Source organism: Equus caballus, chromosome 26, assembly GCF_041296265.1.
Source record: "Equus caballus isolate H_3958 breed thoroughbred chromosome 26, TB-T2T, whole genome shotgun sequence".
NCBI classification, from domain to species: Eukaryota; Metazoa; Chordata; class Mammalia; order Perissodactyla; family Equidae; genus Equus; species Equus caballus.
Window position 1 is genome coordinate 41,084,558 of NC_091709.1, and position 19,318 is coordinate 41,103,875.

Here is a 19,318-nt window from a genome sequence, read left to right on the forward strand (position 1 = left end):
AGCGTTTCCAACCAGTTGCCAAACCCTGGGCACTCCAATTCAAACCGCCTTGTAACACCTGGATGCCACTCTTAAAAGCTGTCTACTCAAAACATAACTGCCACCGTCCTCTATTATTTGCCTTCATCAGTATCAGTTTGGGGGGAAGGGAGATGTAGGGATCTACAACCAAAGGTGAGGAGAGCAGGACAGAGACCACTTCACCTAAGGTGAAGGCAGAATTGGTGAGAGCGACTTACCTGTTTTCCCAGTATCAATGTTGAAATGGAACTCGAGCGATAACAAATCCTCCCCTCTTGCACAGTTTCTTCCTTGCTTCTATTAAGAGAAGTGACTCCTCCTTTCAGTTTCCTACGCCTGCAACCTTGGAAATGCAGCTGCCCTGCTCACACGCGGGCTCAAAGATACAGTCACTGGGTCTCATCTCGCTAACACACCCTCTTCCCTTTCCTGGAGCTCGTCAGTGCTGCTCAGGAGTCTGTCAGGTCTGGACTAAGAATAAACTGTTTCTCCACCCTCCCGGGTCTCAAGACCCCTAGGCAGAACTTGGTTGGCTTGTGTCTCGCTGACCAGGGTGCTCCCACAGCGCCTTTGATCTGCCATCTGTGCCTGACAAAAAGTTGAAGAGAGGAGCGCGATAGGGTGAGAAACGAATGGATGCTTTGGAAGCCAAAAGGACTCGGTTGAAACTAGACAACTCTTATCAGGAACTGATCGGGGCGTGTGTGTGTGTGCGTGTGTGTGTGTGTGTGTGTGTCTTTTCTCCCCTGAGGACGGGATCTTTCTCCAGTCTCAGTTCAGCTAGAATCTTTTGCTGTTTCAACGTCCTTGATTTTGAATAGCTACTCTGATGCACCGCCATGCGTGACACGGATGATTTGCAAGCTTCTCTGTCCCACGCAATTCCGTAGATAACAGATACCCAGATTCTGCAAGGACAAGGGAATCGTTCCTTTGTAGAAAGTGACGACTTTTCCCGCGACCAAAGGACCTGGTCGGGGAGCAGACCGGGACGGGGGAACCTCGGCGCCTGAACTCTGGCCTTGGTGCTGAATCCGGAACCCGCTGCCCTAACCCTCTCAGCGGCCCCTGGGTAAGTTTGGGAGGTTTGCGGGGCACCGGCCAGTTCTAGGCGCCCCCTCGCGGGTCGCCGGCAGGAAGCTGGGCAGAGTCGATGCCCTGGGACCCTCCACAGGGTGCGCAGCTGGCTCATTTCTCTGCTTGGAGCTGGGAAAGTTTTGTCCAAGGTTTTTTGTAACTGCAGCTGCCTTCTCCCCTCCCACCTGGGTCGCCATGGAGACTCGAGCTCTTTCTCTCTCTTTCTCCAGGCAAAATGGGCGAAGCTTAGCTCAGCCCTGGACTGGAGCAAGCCCCTTTTTCTTTCTAAGCAGCTTCTGGCTATCCCCCTCCTCCGTTTTTAAGCAGAGAAGAGATAGGCAGGAAACGGTGCTAGCAGGAATGTGGCATTGCATCCTGTTCTGTGGGGGCTCCCTGGGACCATCAGACTTTAGATAAAAGCAGGCAGGAGACACTCTAAACATATAATGAATCTCCAACTCCCAAACACTGGAGATTTTTTTTTTCCTCCCTTCCTTTTTTGGGAGTGGAGGCGGGATTCTTTGGAAAATTCTGGTATTTTGTTTCTCCACTAACCTCACCCCATTTCTGTGGCTGTGTCTATTAAGATATGTTTCCTTCTTAAGAGTCTCTCCATACTGAGCTTGGCACAAGAGATATACCTGTGGATCCACCCGAGGTTTTATTGGGTTTGGGGAATACTAATGTTATTTCCACTAAAAACTAATTCAAGCTTAATGTCTTGATGCAAATAAAAATATACCCGAGAGGAAGCCATCAGCAGATTCATCCAAACCCCGAAATGTGGTAAACATCTCATTTTATCTGAATGGTGCTTTTTTCCCCTTTTCTTCCAATTACAAAATAATTCAGTTTACTTGCAGAGTTTCCTAGTCACTGTTTGGAGTCATCATATCACATCTCTGGTTTTATTGACAGAGAAGAGTTCGGAAGTATTGTTCCCCATTCTCTGCCTCTTTCTCCCCACCCTTCGCTTTTCCCTTTTCCTCCTTCTCCTGTTCTCTCTCCCCACCTCCTCTAGGCAAAGAAGAACAAGGATACAGCTTTCCACAAAGACAATGGGCTTTTCCCAACTGTAAATGACTACATGACAAGCCGCCCCTGTCAGTTAATCAGTGCATTTCATCTCCTCCAACGGATGTTGAAATGATGTCTGCAATAACTGACTGGGTTTCTCCGAGCCCAGGGCATGCAGACCCCTCCTCTCCCTGCCCGCCCCCCCCCCCCCCCCCCCCCCCCCCCCCGCCTTGCGAGTTTTCAGTTGCTAATGAAAACCGTATGAAACAGATTTCCCTTCTGTTATGTAACCGGCTTCTCCCTCGCCTTTCCCTTGACTTGGGCATCATGTTCTCGTCAGAGTGGAGATGCATGCAGCGGCGCGGAGACTGAGGAGGGGGCGGCGGGGACCCGAGGGCACGGAACATCTTGCCCAGATTGATGCCAGCTTCTCGCCTTCGAGCAACTCGGCGCACCGCTTACCTTGCTGCGGACGGGGTGGTTTCACTCAATCATGATCTCCTCTCTTGGAACGGAGCAAGATTTAATAACTCACTACACGATGGATGGCGAGGAGAGGAAATTAAAAAAAACAAAAGGAAAGAAAAACTGGAATCAGATGGCCAAATTTCACATCAGCCCCGGGAGGCTGTTAGGAGACTCCATTCTCCTCGCGGTGCATCCAGCTCTGGGTCTGGCTTCCCGGTTCCCGCGGATCCCCACCCCTCCGCCTGGCCAACCTCTCCGGCCAGGTGCGGCCGTCTTCAAACTGGCTCCCTCTGGGCGAGAGCGGAGAGGAGGGCTGGGCGCGGGGGCCAAAGGAGGGGCGGAGGGGTGTGCGTTTGGGCAGGGACCGGGGAGGGAGATTGAGTGGAAGGAAGGGGGAAAAGGCAAGAGTGGCGGAAAAAAAAATCCCCGGCTGGGAGAAAAGTGATGGACCACGCAGGGAGACGTCATGAAAGCCGCAGATTCAGTGAATGCTACTCAATTCCAGCCGACTGGCTGAGCCCGGCTGTCAGCGCACGAACCGACGCGGCTCGGAGGATAAAAGCGAGCGCAGCGCCGCGCGCTGGAGAAAAGCGGCCGCACAGTCGGTTCTAGAGAGGCAGGGGGCGGGGACCGGGAGGGATCCAGCGGGAGACCAGGAGACGCCTACCTGCCGCCCATCCTCATCATTGTGGCGCCGGATGGACCAGGTGGGCGGGGCTGGGGAACCCTCCATCAAACCTCCCTGAACCCGAGCTGGCGCAGAAAACGACAAAGCCAACCCCCACCCCTCCAAGACGAAACTGGAAACGTGGAGAGCTCCGTGCTAGGGGAACGTTTTTGGGTTTAGCCTCCCGGTTCCCACCTTTCCCCTCCATGTGAGTTATTCTCGGAGAGCAGCCTGGAAAGCAGGCAGGAGCCGAAGCTCGGGGATCAGGTTTTGTCTTCTGGTTAGAGGGCTCCTTCTTTAAGGTGTGACACCACGAGAAAGAAGGTCTTGTCGCTGTCTCCGTCTGGGCCAAAATGAGGGAGAGTCAGCCCAGGGCGCGGGAGCTGGAGCGCGACCGTCCACGTGGCCGGGAGGGGGCGCAGCGGCCCTCTGGGTGGGAGGAGAGGAGCTGCGCCTCAGGGCTTTGCTTGCACCCTGCTGTTCCATTTAGTCCGTCCTGCCCACCGCAAGGGGGACCCGGTCCCCGCTGCTGCTCCAGTCCCACGCTAACCGTAGTGTCGGTGTTCAGTGGCGCTTGGAAACAGAGAAAGGTGTCCCTTTTCATGCATAATTCAGGTTGCCTTCAAAGTTGACTTTGTCAGGCTTGGACAATTGCTTACTCCCTCCTTTGATTTTTAACTTGCTTTGTATTGTTATTCTAGGGAGCACCTCACAGTGCTCCCCTCTGCACCCCCTCTTTTCCTTATGGTCATCGGAAACAATATTTCTACATTTCCAAAGCCTTTCCACAACTTGCTTCCACCTCTGTACAGTCCACTCTTTTATGCCATCTTTCCTCTGGGGTTAAATAAGTTGACAACCAAATTAGAAGAGCAATAAATACCATTGGTTAATGATTTTGTAATTGCCCTTTTCCATAACTGCTTAATCTGTGCCACTTTACTTCCACAAGGCACAGAATCTCCATCTCCAAGAAGGTGACCCTATTCCAGAGGAAGGGTTGATCCTGACCTCTTATTTCCAAGATTATTTTATTCTACGTTCGCCTTCTAATTATACAGCAATTCAGTCCTTCAGGAATGCTGTCTGCTCTCTAAAGACATCTTTGGTATGGAGAGGTGTTTGCCTCAATTTGCGTCATCAGCTATATACAAATCAACCACACGCACAGCCTGTGAGCTCATGTTGTTGATTTTCCCTGAGAGGTTGTAATCTCACTTGCTCTTACTTCTGAGTCACATATCCCATATTCAGAAGATATTAGTGTGTGGAATATGCAATTGTTATGCTCCATAGTGCTTACTGGACGTGGTAACTGTGTCAGAGATAAAGATAAACAAAGGACAACTGGACTCAAGAATTCCTGAGGGATGCGGAATAAAGACTCAAGATACAGGATTTCGGTGGCCACAGCCATAGGGCATTAAAAGAACTCACATTGACTGTAGTTGTCTAAAGAACATTCTATTTCATCTATGAAGCTGCTAAGGATATGCCCACTGATTTTGATTATATACATTTCTACCGGTAGAAGAATGTCGCAAAGTTTCTTTCTGACAAGAGGTCAGAAAAAATAAGTCAGTCAAGAGAGGACCACAACCTATTTGTCTCCTTTGAACACTTCGAAAGCTCCCCTAACTTGAAACAGCTGCCAGGGTGAGGCGGGCTGCAGGTCTTCCTGGATGGGGTAGGAACTTGTGTTGAATGAGATGGATCATGTAAGCATGGCATGGGATTTGATTAATGCCAGAGACAAGGGCAATTCATTTATTCCCAAGAGTGCTTAGACAGTGATGGGCATGGGAGTACCTAGGAAGAGACTCAGCATATCCGATAATCGGGCAAGCTGTGCTTCAGAGATGAACATTGCTGCTCCTCTGAGCTCCCAAGAGTCCTGTGTCTCAGGCTGCACTGTGTTTAACATGTCTGGATTCTCACTTTTATATGTATTTTATGATTTCAGATGAAGGCAAGGCCTTGGGGGTGGGGGCTCTCAAGCCTTTAGCTCCTTCCATCTCTGGGTAGGTCCCTGCTGCAAAGCTGACAAGGACTGTGGCTTCCAGGATTGATTGATCCTTTTCTATAGATGAGCTGGATCCTCCCTCACGTATCAAACTGTAATGGAGGCTTATTAGCTAGCAGAATTGACAAACTGAATTACCTCGACCGGGTGTCATTTGTTGCTGGTGGTCTCATTTTTCTCCATCGTTGATTGGGGCAATTTACAACCCAATCTATCTCCTTCGCCTGCGTGCAGCTCTGGCCCTGCTTTGAGCAGGCTGGCCCTAGAACTGAGGTGGGGGGCTGTTTCTGGTCTCTATCTTGTTTTACTTCGGTTCACTTGTTTTGTATTTAAGACCTTAGGCTGTTGTGGAGATGCAGTTTCTCTTCCACTTCACTTCCGCTATCCACCCACTACCCCAAAAAAACCCAAGACAAAAAATTCTTTAAACTGCAGAGATGGGTGTATAATTTTTAAATAATTTGTTTTAACTATATAAGGACATCTTTAACAGCATCAAGAAAGAGAAATTTAAAATTATTCTCTTCTACAGCTCCAGCTCCACTTCCAGTGGACTAGATCAATTTCATCCATATTTCTCATTTAGGGAATATCTGTAAAGAGCAATTAGATTTTTGTTTTGGATTTTGATTATGAATTTAGAGATATATTCTTAATAAATGCCTTCGTGTATAAAAAATTAAGTACTTTTGCTAAGAAGGGGGTTCCAGGTGGTTTTCAGCTCCATAGCTTGCTAGGCATTTCAGTGCTGATCTTTAGCACTTTTATTTTCCAATTATTCAGTTATTACTTCCCTTTTGTGGGATGCATTTTCATTCATCTCCTACATGTTTTCCTTACTTTGGAACTCCATTCACTATTCCTAGTAATCTTAAATTATAAGGGCTTATAAACATTTTGAAACTTACACTTTAATTTTTGTTCCATGACCTGATAAATGAGTGCAATCTGAAGACTTATTTGATAAATTCTTACTTATCGAATGTTTTATTAGTTTATCGTTTACTAGGTATCATTCTTTTTAATCACAGTGTCCCCCAAGGAATTCAGTAAGATTTAATTCTTATGAAGTCGTAATAGCTTCAAATATAATATTTCAAAAGACCACGGGAGGTGATGACTATAAACAATTGCATAAATTAGTTTTCCTGTACCTCTTACTGGAAATAATTTTAATTAACATGAAATCTGTGCAACAGAAATATTGAGGGCCAAAAGAAAGGAACTGAATTTATAAGATGCTCTTTCTGTGGTTAACCATTTGCTAAGAGGCCCAGATTCTTAGGTTTTTACTGTTATTCTTAGCAGAGGCTATGAGTCGAAGAGAATGAGATAAAGTTCCTTCTTCTGTATGCAATTGTCTGTGAGTCATTTCCTACAGCCACCCTGTACACCAAACAGTCATTAACGGATTGGACGTGGCTTGCTTTCAGTAGAGATGGAGCTCCCACCCGGCATGGTCAGGCTTCCTCAGCTCTCCCAAGGGGGCCTTACCAGCCTTCCTTCTTGGCGATGCAATCCAGATCCAGTTCTGAATTCCAGATCAGCCATGGTGGTCTTAGCAAGATTTATAGTCAGGCTGTCTCAGCCGCCAGTGTACATGCCAAGTGATGGGTTTAGCCAGAAGTCTCCTGCTTTACTAATTTCTCTGTAAAATGGTGTTGTAGGTGGGTTCTTTGGGAAGCAGACTCTGATACAGAGTTTAGTGTGTTAGGTGTTTATTAGGGATATTTCTAAGGGATCTTATGTCCATGAGATGAACACCTATGGAAGGGAGGGAGAGGAAGTGTGAGTGGGCAGAAGAGGAAGCAAGACTGATACCAGCTTTGGCTGATCCCACCGGGAGCTCTGAAGCTAAAAAGTACCATTAGGGTTGTCCTGTATTGAGTCAAAATAGCCCCTGCCTGACTGGTCCTTGGGTGTGGGTTCTAGTACTTGTATTTCTAGTGCTTGCATTTGATGGCTAAAAATTGTCTGCTACCAGACTTCTAGAACCTAGGCCAACAAGTTCTTTCTTGAAGGAGGATCTTGTTGACACATCTCCATGTCCACCACAAGTGGAGATGATGGCATTACCTACTGCATAGGGTTCCTGCCACTATTATATGACATAATCCATATAAAAAGTGGAGCAAAGAGTCTGGCATATAGTAAATGCTTAGTACATGTCAGGTACTTAATAATGGATGATGCTTGTCATTTTTATGGTTAAGTAAACTCAGGATTGTGTGTTTTCAAGTAGCTCCAGATTTGTACTCACCTAGTTTCAAGTCCATTGGGACTTCAACATAGTTTCAAATCCCCTTTCAAGTGCCAGTAAAATGCTGAGAATGCTTCTTATTGTCTCTGATTAGTCAATGAGCTCCGTCCCTGGATCAAGTACTGTGGCCAGGAGGATGCTATGCTAGATTGTTGGTATCTAGCATCTATTTCCATCCACATCTGGTACTCTGATTCAGGAACAGGGCACATCAATTAATGTTCAAGGACATAATGTTCAGAGAAGTCAGGACATCCCTGTTGTACCACTCTCCAGAACAGGAGGAACCCAAGGCTCTGGCATCAATTGCTTCTCCTCCAGACTGAAAGGAAAGGGGTCTAGAGGACAGTAAATGTTATACAACCTTCTAATTACAGCACAAGGAAGTTTGCTTCTCTCTTTGTTGAAAACAGATAGTGGTAAGAATTGTCTTTTGTAGGCTCATATCGGAGACTTTGGTAACCACAGACGATGGGTTCGCTTTCCCTTGCTTTAGTAATTCTCAGCACTCAGTGATTTATTAAGGTTGCTCTTTCCTCCTATTTTCTCTTTATTTAGAACTAAAGTAGAAGAATGGAATAAAGAGTCAGTAAAAATTCCAAAGAGTCCGCAGGCAAACAAGCATTCCCTCCTGGAAGGTATAGTGATGCTTCAACTTAACGCTGGGATCCGTGAAATTGATTGCTTGTGGCAAACCGAGGAGAACAGATCTCATTTGCAGCCTCAAGTCCCCATGTTGCTGTTACTCCTTGTATTTATTTGCTGACTCAGGACCCACCCAGTGGCAGGAAAGAGAACACTGGTAAAAAGAGACAACATAAAGATGACAGAACCGCAGACGATAGAAATTGGAAAGCACCTTGGGGATTAGCTTGGAGATTGGTCCCTTTCCAATTTCCAAGAACCTTTTGAGGACCCCAATCAAGACCACCTAGGCTGCCTTTACCATCTAGACATGTTGATTCATTATTTCCTCTTTCCAACTGTTGGGTCAGCTGCCCTTTTTGACCCTTGACACTAACTCTCAGATCTTTAGCTTATTTCTTACCTTTGACCTCACTGGAATAATTTCCCCTCTCCTTGAAACTGTACATTCTCAGTTTTGACCCCTATTGCCTCATTCCTTGTCCTAGTTCCTATCTTCTCAATTCTGTTTCATGCATTAAAACGATTATTTATAGTACTGTAAATATGAAAGGCATAAACCTATTTCCCATAGCATTATATGATCCTTTTAAAACAAATATAATTCAGGAGATAAAAATGATATCATATCATATGATAATACCAGGATGGATTTTTGCCCAGATGTTTCATGGGTAACAAAAGAGTAATAGGACCTTTAGAAATTTAAGAAATCACGGGCAAATTACTTAAATTTTTTAGCCCACTAAAATAGGAATAATAACAATAGCTTGTATTAGTTTTCTATTGCTACATAATGAATTACCGCAAATTTAGTAGCTTAAAAAAACACCTATTTTTTGGCTCATAGTTCTGTAGGTCAAAGTCCAGCAGGGTGTGAATATATTCTCTATTTAGGACATCACAAGACTGAAATCAAGGTGTCAGCCAGGCTGAGTTCTTGTCTGGAGGCTTTGGGGAAAAATCTCATCCAAGCTTACTGCTGCTGCTGTTGGCAGAATTCACTTTCTTGCCTTGTGAGACTGAGGTCCCCATTTTCTTACCGGCTGATTTGAAGGAGGCTGTCCTTTCCTCCTAGAGGCTGCCTGCATTCCTTGTCGCACGGCCCCTCCATCTTCAAGCAAGCAATGGCACATCAAATTCTTCTCATGTTTCAATTCTCTGATTTCTCTTTCTGCTGCCAGCCAGAGCAAATTCTCTGCTTTTAAAAGCCTTGTGTGATTAGATCAGGCCCACCTAGACAATCTCTCTATACTAAGGCCAACTGATATAGGACCTTAATTATGCCTGAAACATCCCTTCACAGCAGCTCCTAGGTTAAGGTCTGCTTGACTAACTTGGAGAAGGTGTGCGTACACCTGGGGCCAGGAATCTTAGGGACCCTCTTAGAATTCTCCCTCACGCATACCTACTTCATAAAATTTTTATTAAATGAGATAATGCGCGGGTAAGCAGTATATTGAAAGAGAGATTTTGACGGGAACACCAAGAAACGCATGGTTTTGCTGATCTGGCTGATTCACCTCTTGGAGCGAAGCAGCAGCTGAGCCTGCAATTGATCCGCCATTCCCTGCCTCCTCACCCAGCGTCTCTGACTCCTGGGCCTGGTCTGTATGTTCAGTTCTGTGATGAAGGACCTCTTCATCACCCGAGCAGGACACTTGTGTCACCAAGGACAGAGGTGATAAGAACTGACATGAGATTTGGTTCATCCTTGTGAGTTCCAGCCTGTTTGTACCATATCATGTCACTGCTACAGTCTCCACATCTCTAGCTGGTCTTAAAGGCTAAGATCTTCGTGGTGGCTTCCTTTTTCTATCACCGTCTTGTGTTCCCTTTAGCCTCTGTCAGCCCATCCACAGAATGGACTTTACCTGGACAGGCAACTCCAACCTTCATTGGTTAGAATGGGGGGCGTTGGTGGCGCTATCATTATTAAATTGCCACATTTTCCTGGGATTACTGAGCAAGGGAGTAATAAGAGGCACCTCAGTGAATTCCTGGATTCAAAAGTAGGCCTCCTTCCCCATGCTATGGAGCAGCAACTCGATTTCTCTCTGGCAATCAGGATTGATTACAACAATCAAGGACTCCTTTCCTGCCTGTTGGTTGAGTAGCATAAAGAGTCCCAAAAGGCCAGGGTGCCATTCCAGCTTCCAAAGCATGAGAGCTGTTATTATGTTTCTTGGGAGATGACTTCCTCCTTGGACACTAGGACCTCTAAACCCCTCAAGCCAAAGCAGTAGGGATGAGAAGCAAACATCATTTGGTGAAATAGTGATGGGGCCACTCCCTCCCCTCACCCCATGGGTTATTGAACATACATCCCATGCCTTCTGGCTCTGGCAGTGACAGCACATGTGTTGGTTTCCAGTTTAAGGCATTTACTACATCCTATAAGACAGAATCTCAACCTCACAGGGTGCTGTCTCCCAGCTGGTGCAATGACAGAGTCTTCAGAAGACCATTCCACCCTTCCACCAAGGTAGCTTCTTGGTGATGAGACACACGGTAAGATCAGTGAATTCCATTGGCACAAGCCCATTGTCACACTTAATTTACCACAAGAGTGACCCCTGTTCAGAGGGACTCTATGGTAATGGATATGGGAGAAGTTGTTCAATCAGTGAAGGCTTGACGGAAGAGATTCAGGGTAATGAATCTACTACCAATTGACTTCCTGGTTCCCTCAAGGAATGGTGCCACATCAGGTCCTCTGCAGGGGATAGTGGCCTTGGTATAAGACACAAATACCTTCACTCTGTGCTCATTCACTGAGGCCCATACATGTACTTCTTCCCCAGACCTCAGTGTCACCAATTTTCCAATCCTGGTGACATGAATCAGGGTATAGTCATGCACTGCATAACGATGTTTCAGTCAACAACAGACTGCATATGCAATCTTACGGTAGTCCCGTAAGATTAGTACCATACAGCCTAGGTGTGTGGTAGGCTATACCATCTAGATTTGTGTAAGTATGCTCTATGATGTTTGCACAATGATGAGATCACCTAATGATGCATTTCTCAGAATGTATCCTGGTTGTTAAGCGATGCATGACTATATATCTGTTCCTCGGTCCACCTTTCCTTATACCTAACATAGAAAATTTAAAATGCTGCTCAAATACCTGCCCATGGAGGGATTTGCCTTCATAATCATCTTTTCTGAGTGGCTGTCCACTTCTGTCTGGTATAAACCCATCAGGTCCTTGGTTTTTCTTCCTTCTTTAACTGGTCACAAGAAATTTCCTATTAAGCCATAAACACGTGTTGATGGGAAAGAGGCAGAGTGGTAGGCTCGGGTAACATGGAAATCTGGCCAACTTTCTTGTGCAGTTCACTTGGACTTTCCATTCTGTTTGCACCCCAGGTCCTGTATGCCTCTGCTCGGTCGTTATGCTAATGAATCGTGCCTCTGGGTGTCCAAGGCCTTCTACAGTTCCCTCTCACACTGACTCTGCTTGGACAAGTGACTTACGTTGGCCAATGGAGCATCAGCAAATATGGTAAATGCTTGTGTCTGGTGCTAACCTCCTTGTAATGCTGCCCTGAGACTGCCTGTCTGGCCTCCTTGAGAAGAAAAGACCACAGGGAGAGAGAGGCCCAGGCTTCTCAGCTGTCCCAGCTAAGCCCAGCCCTCTGCTGACCCTTCAGCTGGAAAACTAAGGAAAAACAGCAGGAGAACCAATCATAAGAAATCAACAGAATCATAAGAAATAATAAATCATCGTGGGTTTTTTGTTTGTTTTCATTTTAAACCTCTGTATTCTGGGGTGGTTTGTTATTCAGTAATAGACAAGAGAAAGGAAAATCAGTTCCTAGAAGCAGGTGCTGCTGTAATAAAAACCTAAAACATGAAGCATTGACTTTGGGACCAGGCTGTGAGCACAGGCTGGGGAGGAAGTGGAGAAACTGCTATTGGAGGCTGGAAAGAAGGCAATCTGAGTTTTGATGTTGCTAAACAATTTGCAATGCTGTCACCAGCTGTAACTTGAAAGATAGAAAATGTACCTAAACTTAGGGATCTGGCTAAAGAGCTTTCCAGGTAGAATGTTGAAAGTGCCAAATGGCTTCTTTTAGCTCCATATAATGAGGAACTGTTCAATAATAAGAGAGAACTGTTCCATTTGTAAGCAGAATTTAGGGGAAATATAAAAGAGACAGAACTTGCTGCTTGGAAAATAAAACTTTCTCATCCTTAGTTTTTCCTTCTGGCAAATGGGGTCAAACTAAGGACCAGTCACAGGGTAAGGGTCAAATGAAGGATGTGACTGTATTGGCCTCTGAAAGATTTAAGGTGGGGCTTGGTTACTTCTTCAGCAGACAAAAGGGCTTTTAAGAATCTTAAGGGCATTATCCTCCAGAAGTTCCATGTAAGGCCCAAAGTAGAAAGCATCTGTCTTGAAAGAAATTATGGTTTTAGCTTGGGGCACAGGGTGAATCCCCACCATGTTAGGAGCTCACGATGTTTTTAAAGAGTTTTGCCAACCTGAACTAAAAGAGTCAGAGTTGATTCAAAATGCAAAGAGGCTCTGGATCCTCTAACTTTCTGTGGGCAGGAAACAGACTGAGAGCTACTCATGTGCAAACACGAGATGTCTGAGAAGGCAGAGCTAAGGCCCCCAGAGAGAGGAGCCCAGAACCATGAAGAATTGCCAGGGGGCAGAACTGGACTTTGCTTGTGGAACTTCTGTTGCCCCTAGAAGGCCCAGACGACATGTTTTTGGATATATTTCAGAATTGCTGTGGGCCAGTGAGTGCTATATACCTCTCATTACTTCAGTTTCGAATGGGAGTACTGATTCCAATTATCCTATTCTTGTCTCAACACTGTATGTTAAATGTATGGGGGAGAGTCTAGATTAGGAGTCTTGGATCTCAAGGAGCCTCATTTACATTGGAATTTCATGCAGATAAAGAGATCATGAGCCTCTTACCTGACTGGGTAAGACTTTAGGAGTCTTGGGAAGGGGTGAATGTATTTTGTCCATGGGAAACACATGAATCATTGGGTCAGAGGGTGAGGGACAGGGGCTGTGAAGATTGGTTACAGAGAATTCAGGCCACAGGTGCCAGTTGATGAAGAGGTGAAGAGTGGTATCAGCCGTCCTAGTCGTCTTGGTGATTTGCTTGGGCAGATCTTATACTTTCCAGACCTGATTGGACCCATCTCATATATACACATGGTGCATTGTTACATCAGTAGTCCCCAGTGAGTCACACCTGTCCTTGTGAGCCGGGGAAAGCCAGCAGAAGAGTGCAGCAATGGAGAGCTGATACAGTGCCGTTTCCATTACAAGGAAATGCTGCTATGAACATCCAATTTTGGATGGTTCAATGGATGAGGTAACTCCCAATTAATGAGCAATGGTTTGAGTTGCATGGTCACTTGGTGATCCATGGTGGACATTTCGTTGCTACCAGAGCCCCAAATCATGCAAGGAGTTGCTTTTCAAATGGAAACTTGCTGTTAGCAGAGGAGAGCATGGCTTTACTCCTAAAGCATAAGAGTCTGTTCTTCAATTCTCCTATAGGAATTTTCCAGAGTCTCTATACCCTTCTCAGTTTGATATCTGTAGCTGCACTGCAGTTCTCTTCCTCAAAGAACCTGACCTCCACCTCTTCTATCAAGGGGCTTTGGGTCTAGAGCTGACTTAGATGTAGGAACTGGACAAGAGGCTGTGAATCTCCACCAAGATAGCTTGGGTTAGGATTAGACCCACTCTCCAGATTAGAGTTTTTCTGATTTTATAGGCAGAGCAATAACATCAGGAGGAAGCATCTATTTCATTCCTAAGGATTCCATCACCAATCAGATCCCTGTAGGCCGAAACATTGGTCACCACTCCATTCCTGAGGCTTATGACGAAATGGAAGTTCAGGTTACGGCTTTCAAAGCATTATTATTCCCACGTAGGTTTACGATTTGCTTTATCTTGGATCCTTTATAATTAATGGATTCTGAGAACTCTAGATGAGTTGCTTATCTCAGTAGGAACAGAAGGAATCTTGGAAGAATCAATTCTTACTTATGAAATGACTAACTCAGAAGACAGAGAGTTGCAAACATCAGGAGACACTAGGTAATGAACTCTATTATAGTGATACTGGAAATGCTGAAGGTTTGGGGACATTGGGTTCATGCAGCTACAAAAGCAGCTAGACTTTTTCTCATAACAAGGCAGTCTTTAAAAGTGCTCCTTGCTCTTTGTTTGTCTGTTTATTTGTATATTTATTTCTTTTTGCTTTGTTAGCCTTTATGCCTGAGAAGGGAGAGTAATAGGATACATCTCTTGCTTCTTTTATGTGACCAGAGTTCTTAACTCAGAGTGGGACTCCCAAGGGTATTCAGACCGTACTTATTAACAAATAAATTCAGACCAATGAGAATACCTTATAATAATGGAAGTAACTTTGGAGCATATTTATCTGAAGAAAGTGAGAAGCAAGAAAGAACCCTAGTCTTTTAGGTAACTGTTTATAAGCCAAATAAAATGGGAAATACATTGCTAGAGGGTGAAGTGCCCCGTGGACTCAGGCTCACATCAGTAAATGACTTTTACTCATCAATGACTTGCAAGGATCTAGGAACTAGGACTAAATCAAATGGGTGGCTTCTGCAATGGTACTACAGTTCAAGATCTCAGACTCTGTGTTGTCACCATCATAGCGACACAGATCCTGACTGTCCAACTCCTGGAAGAAGCATAAAATTATCTCTACATTTTTATTTCTCTTCCAATTTATGTCCTTTTCCTTTACACAGACTTCACAGCCACGGTTGTATGATATGATTTGAAACAGTGGTAGCTGTAAATCGCTGGATTTATAGAAATGGGGAATTCTAGTGTGTTTTCTTTTTCCTTGAAATGAAACAAATCACTCACTGTTCCTTTACCTTAATGACAAATTCTGTCAGAACAGCAAAGGAGTTTGAGTTATTAATTGGTCTATTGAAATATTCATGGTGTTTGGGGATGAAAAAATATACTTGGGGGATGTGTTTTGAAATAGCCGTTTTCCAGGTAATTGAAAAAAGCAACACAGTTAAAAAATATGCATGCAGATGTATAAGAAAATTTCCCACTCCTCTCAAGCAATTGACTGCCATCTATCAAGCAGTATTTTCAGGTGGAATTTAGGTGCTGTTATAATGTTATATTTTTAACTGGAATAATAGGTCACAGCTTTCCTTTCTTCCAAGTGTGTCTATGAAGAAACAAGACTCTTGGATAAGAACTTAATCAAGCCATTATTAGAAAGGTTCTTTCAGAGAGTCTCTTGTGCACTGAGGGAACAGCTGTTTCCACGGGTGTGGAGCCATGCTTACTGTGCAAAACCCCAGGTAGAAACCAACTTAGTGACCTCAAATAAGGGAATTGTTCATATTGCTGGAAGGTTTCCTGCCTCACTCTGTAATTAATGTTATCTCCAAGAATGAGTGTTTGCCTCAGAGAAAGGTGTGTGTGTGTGTGTGTGTGTGTGTGTGTGTGTGTGTGTGTAGTATTCCCACAACAGATAGATGTCAATGAGAGAAGCAAGTATGTCTGCAACTTGAGCTGACACCACCCCTGAGACCAGTCCTTGGGGAGCCTTAACCCCTTCCGTCAGATTAGCTGTGGAACCTGGAGGGCTGAGGACCAGTACTAACATCTAGCCAGTAGTGACCCCCAGGCTGAATGACTCAAGTTCAGGAAATGCATTAATGGTAATAGAAGAATTGATGACCTGTGGTGCTGCGTGCCGTTAGGTGATTTCCTTTGGGTAGGGGTAATGTTCTCCAAGAAATGGGAGGGTATTCAAGAGAGGAAAGTTTGACAAGAATTTTTGGAGTGAGGCACTCCTCTGAGGACAAATAAATAAACCAGCTGAGACCCACCCATGAGGACACCATTGCGAGCAAACCACAGATGCTTTCCCTGTGAATTCTGGGAAACATCTTATTTAGCACCTACTGGCCCCTTCCTCCTCATGTGTAGTATTTTCTTTTGTAAATTATCAGTAGAAATTCATATATGCTGCCATAGTTGTCTCACTTTTAGACAGATGAAAGGACAGTTTGACCATGAAAATGGTCGCTGGCTCTATCCTCTTTTGACGTCCATGGAGGAGGAAGGAGCAGTCTCCAGTTGCAGACCGTTCTCCTAGTCCCTGAATTCTACATGGAGATGGCAGTCCAGACATGGTGGCCTTGAGGAGTGAAGTTGCGGTGCTGAGGGACTGCTTTTGGGGACAGCTCAGGAGGATTCAAGACTTGTTCTTCCCCTTTCCAGCCAGGATATACGAAGACATAGGAAAGAAAAGATCTCTGAAAGGAGTGGAGAGTGGAAAGTAAATTGGCTGATGTTTGTGTTGGATCCAAGGTAGCTAAATCAGTCAGCTATTGTTGCACAAAACACTAGTGGTTGGTGATATGTCTATGTGAGGATCAGAAAAAGACTCAGTTGGACGCATTTACAAACTGGTGAAACTATGAAGTGTACCGCAACATTTTATGTATATATTCTTACTACCACTGCATAATCATCATGTCAAAATAATAAGTGGAGAGAAAAGTTAAGTTTGATTGTGGATTTTTTGTTATTGAGCTAGATGGCAAAGCGTTGTGTGTGTGTTTTTTTAGACAATGAATATAGTGGTGCCAAAAGAATACAATAGGCGTCAATATCACCAGGCTGAGCACTCGAGTGAAATTTGACCCCTTCTAAAAAGTATTCCATTTTTCTTGTTTATATGCTCATATTGCGGAAAGAATTGTACCCAATTATTAGTATTATATTTTGAATTTTGTCAATAAAACTTTTTTGGAAATTTGTTTTCTCTCTTATATAACTACCAACATAGTGTCCTTGGTTTTTCTTCTTAGCCCTCAAGGCACATAATATTTCTATCTAGTTCTTTGCATAAAAAGTTTGGTGACTCCTGACCTAAATATATATAGATATATATCATTCTTATGAATTGGGATAGTCAATATTTTTAGTATGTCAGTTCTCCTCAAATTGATCCATGGGGTCAACGCAAGCCCAAGCAAAATTTCAGCAGGAATTTTTGTGGAAATTGACTAGCTGACAAGTCAAAGGAACTTGTCACCCAAAACAAATACTGAGAAAGAAGAAAAAAGTTGGAGTATGTATACAACCTGATTTCAGAACTAACTATAAGGCTACAGTAATCAATACAGTGTGACATTATCAAAGAAATGGCATATATATCTCCATGAAACAGAATCCTGAAACAGACTGCACATTTATGGCCAATCGATTTTTTTTGGTGAGGAAGACTGGCCCTGAGTTAACATCTGTTGCCAATATTCCTCATTTTTCTTGAGAAGATTGTCCCTGAGCTAACATCCATGGCAATCTTCCTTTATTTTATATGTGGAATGCCACCAGAGCATGGCTTGGTGAGCGGTGCCTAGGTCCATGCCAGGGATCCTAACCCGTGAAGCTTGGGCCGCCAAAGTGGAGAGCACAAACCTAACCACTATGCCACCAGGCCAGCTCCTATGGCCAATTGATTTTTGACAAAGATGCAAAGGCAAGTCAATGGAGAAAGCATAGTCTTGTCAAAAATGGTCATGGAATAATTGAATATTGTTGAATTGAACGTGTACTGGTTATCAATCCCAAGGAAGTAAGGTACTGTGCACCAGTCACCAATCCCAAAGGAGGACTCGGAACACTTCTAACCTGTTACATCTTGGTATTTGAGTCACCAAGAACACAAGGCAGTCAAACACTGAGTGTAACAATGCTTTACTGACCTAGAGAAGAGATGAGGAAGATGAACTCCAATAGTGGGTGTCAGCTGCCCACGGCCAGAAAGTCTCACCCCGTGGATGACCACAGGGCAATGGGCCTAAGCACATCCCTCTTGTGCTGTAGTGGAAGGAACCCTGGCCCCTCCCACTTGGAGGACAGATGTAGCAGTGGAATCCGCCAGGTGCCATATGACACACACACTCTAAAGAGACAAAAGAACACTCATTGAGCCTGAAACAAAGGAAGATATTTCCACACAAGGTGACAACCCCATACAGGCTGTGTGGGCTCTTGATCTCTTGGTAAGGAGGTGTCCCTGGTCCAAGACCCATTTTTATGCAGCTGAATGGAGGAAAGACAGCTCATGAGACCGCCTTTCCCAACAAATTCCCATTGGGAAAAAAATAAACCTTGACCTAACCCTTGTACCATATACAAAAACGAACTCAAAATAGATGACAAATGTAAAATCTAAAACTCTAAAGCTTCTAGAAGAAGACATAGAAGAAAATGTTTGTGACTTTGGATTAAGTAAAAAAAATTTTAATATGATGCCAAAAAGCCTGAACCATAAACGAAAATATTGATAAATTTGAATTCATTAAAATTAAAATCTTTTGCCCTTTGAATGACACTATTAACAAAATGAAAAGGCAAGCCACAGACTGGGAAAAATTCTCGCACAGTGTATATATATGATTTAAAAAAGCTGTATCCAGAATATATAAGAAACTCTCAAAACTCAATAATAGGAAAAAAATCTATTTTTTAAAAAAATGGACAAAGGTTTCAATAGAAAATTCATTGAAGAAGATATATGAATGGTAAATTCACATAAAAAAGGTTCTGACACCATCAATCATTAGGTAAATGCAAATTAAAACTACAATGAGATACACCTACATATCTATTCAAATGAAAAAAAAAAACCTGACAAAATCAGGTGGAGAAATTAGAACACATACGTTTTTGTAGGAATGCAAAATCTATAACCACTTTGGAAACCAGTTTGACCATGTTTATATAGTTAAACATACTCTTACTATCATAAGACCCAGCAATCACACTAACTGGTATTTTCTCAAAGGAAATGAAAAGTTGCATTCACACAAGAATCTGTATATGGGTGTTCAGAGCAGCTTTATTCATATTAGCAAAAAATTGGAAACAATCCAAATGTCCATCAATAAGTCAATGGGCAACTGTTTTCATCCATACCACAGAATGCTATTTAGCAATAAAAAGAGACAACTGTGATGCATGCAACAATGTGAATGAATCTTAAATGTATTATGCTAAGTGAAAAAAGCAACACTCAATGGCTACATACTGTACAATTCCATTTATATGACAGTCTCGAAAAGGTGAAAC

General features: G+C 43.9%; 1 protein-coding gene and 1 long non-coding RNA gene across 3 annotated transcripts in view; one reads left to right on the forward strand and one right to left on the reverse strand.

Moving 5' to 3' along the window:
* Window positions 1-3,152, reverse strand: part of KCNJ6 (potassium inwardly rectifying channel subfamily J member 6) — a 268,323-nt gene extending 265,171 nt beyond the window's left edge. The window contains exon 1 of one of the 2 annotated variants that reach the window (XM_014736374.3): window positions 2,578-3,152. The gene's annotated coding sequence lies outside the window, so the exon portion shown is untranslated. Of the gene's footprint in view, window positions 1-239; window positions 883-2,577 lie in introns of those variants that run through there. The other variant, XM_070252199.1, reaches the window with a different exon arrangement.
* Window positions 789-16,994, forward strand: LOC138920893 (uncharacterized). The gene is made up of 2 exons (XR_011432866.1): window positions 789-1,093; window positions 11,554-16,994. It is a non-coding gene; the product is annotated as an uncharacterized lncRNA (long non-coding RNA).
* Window positions 16,995-19,318: the final 2,324 nt, after the last annotated feature.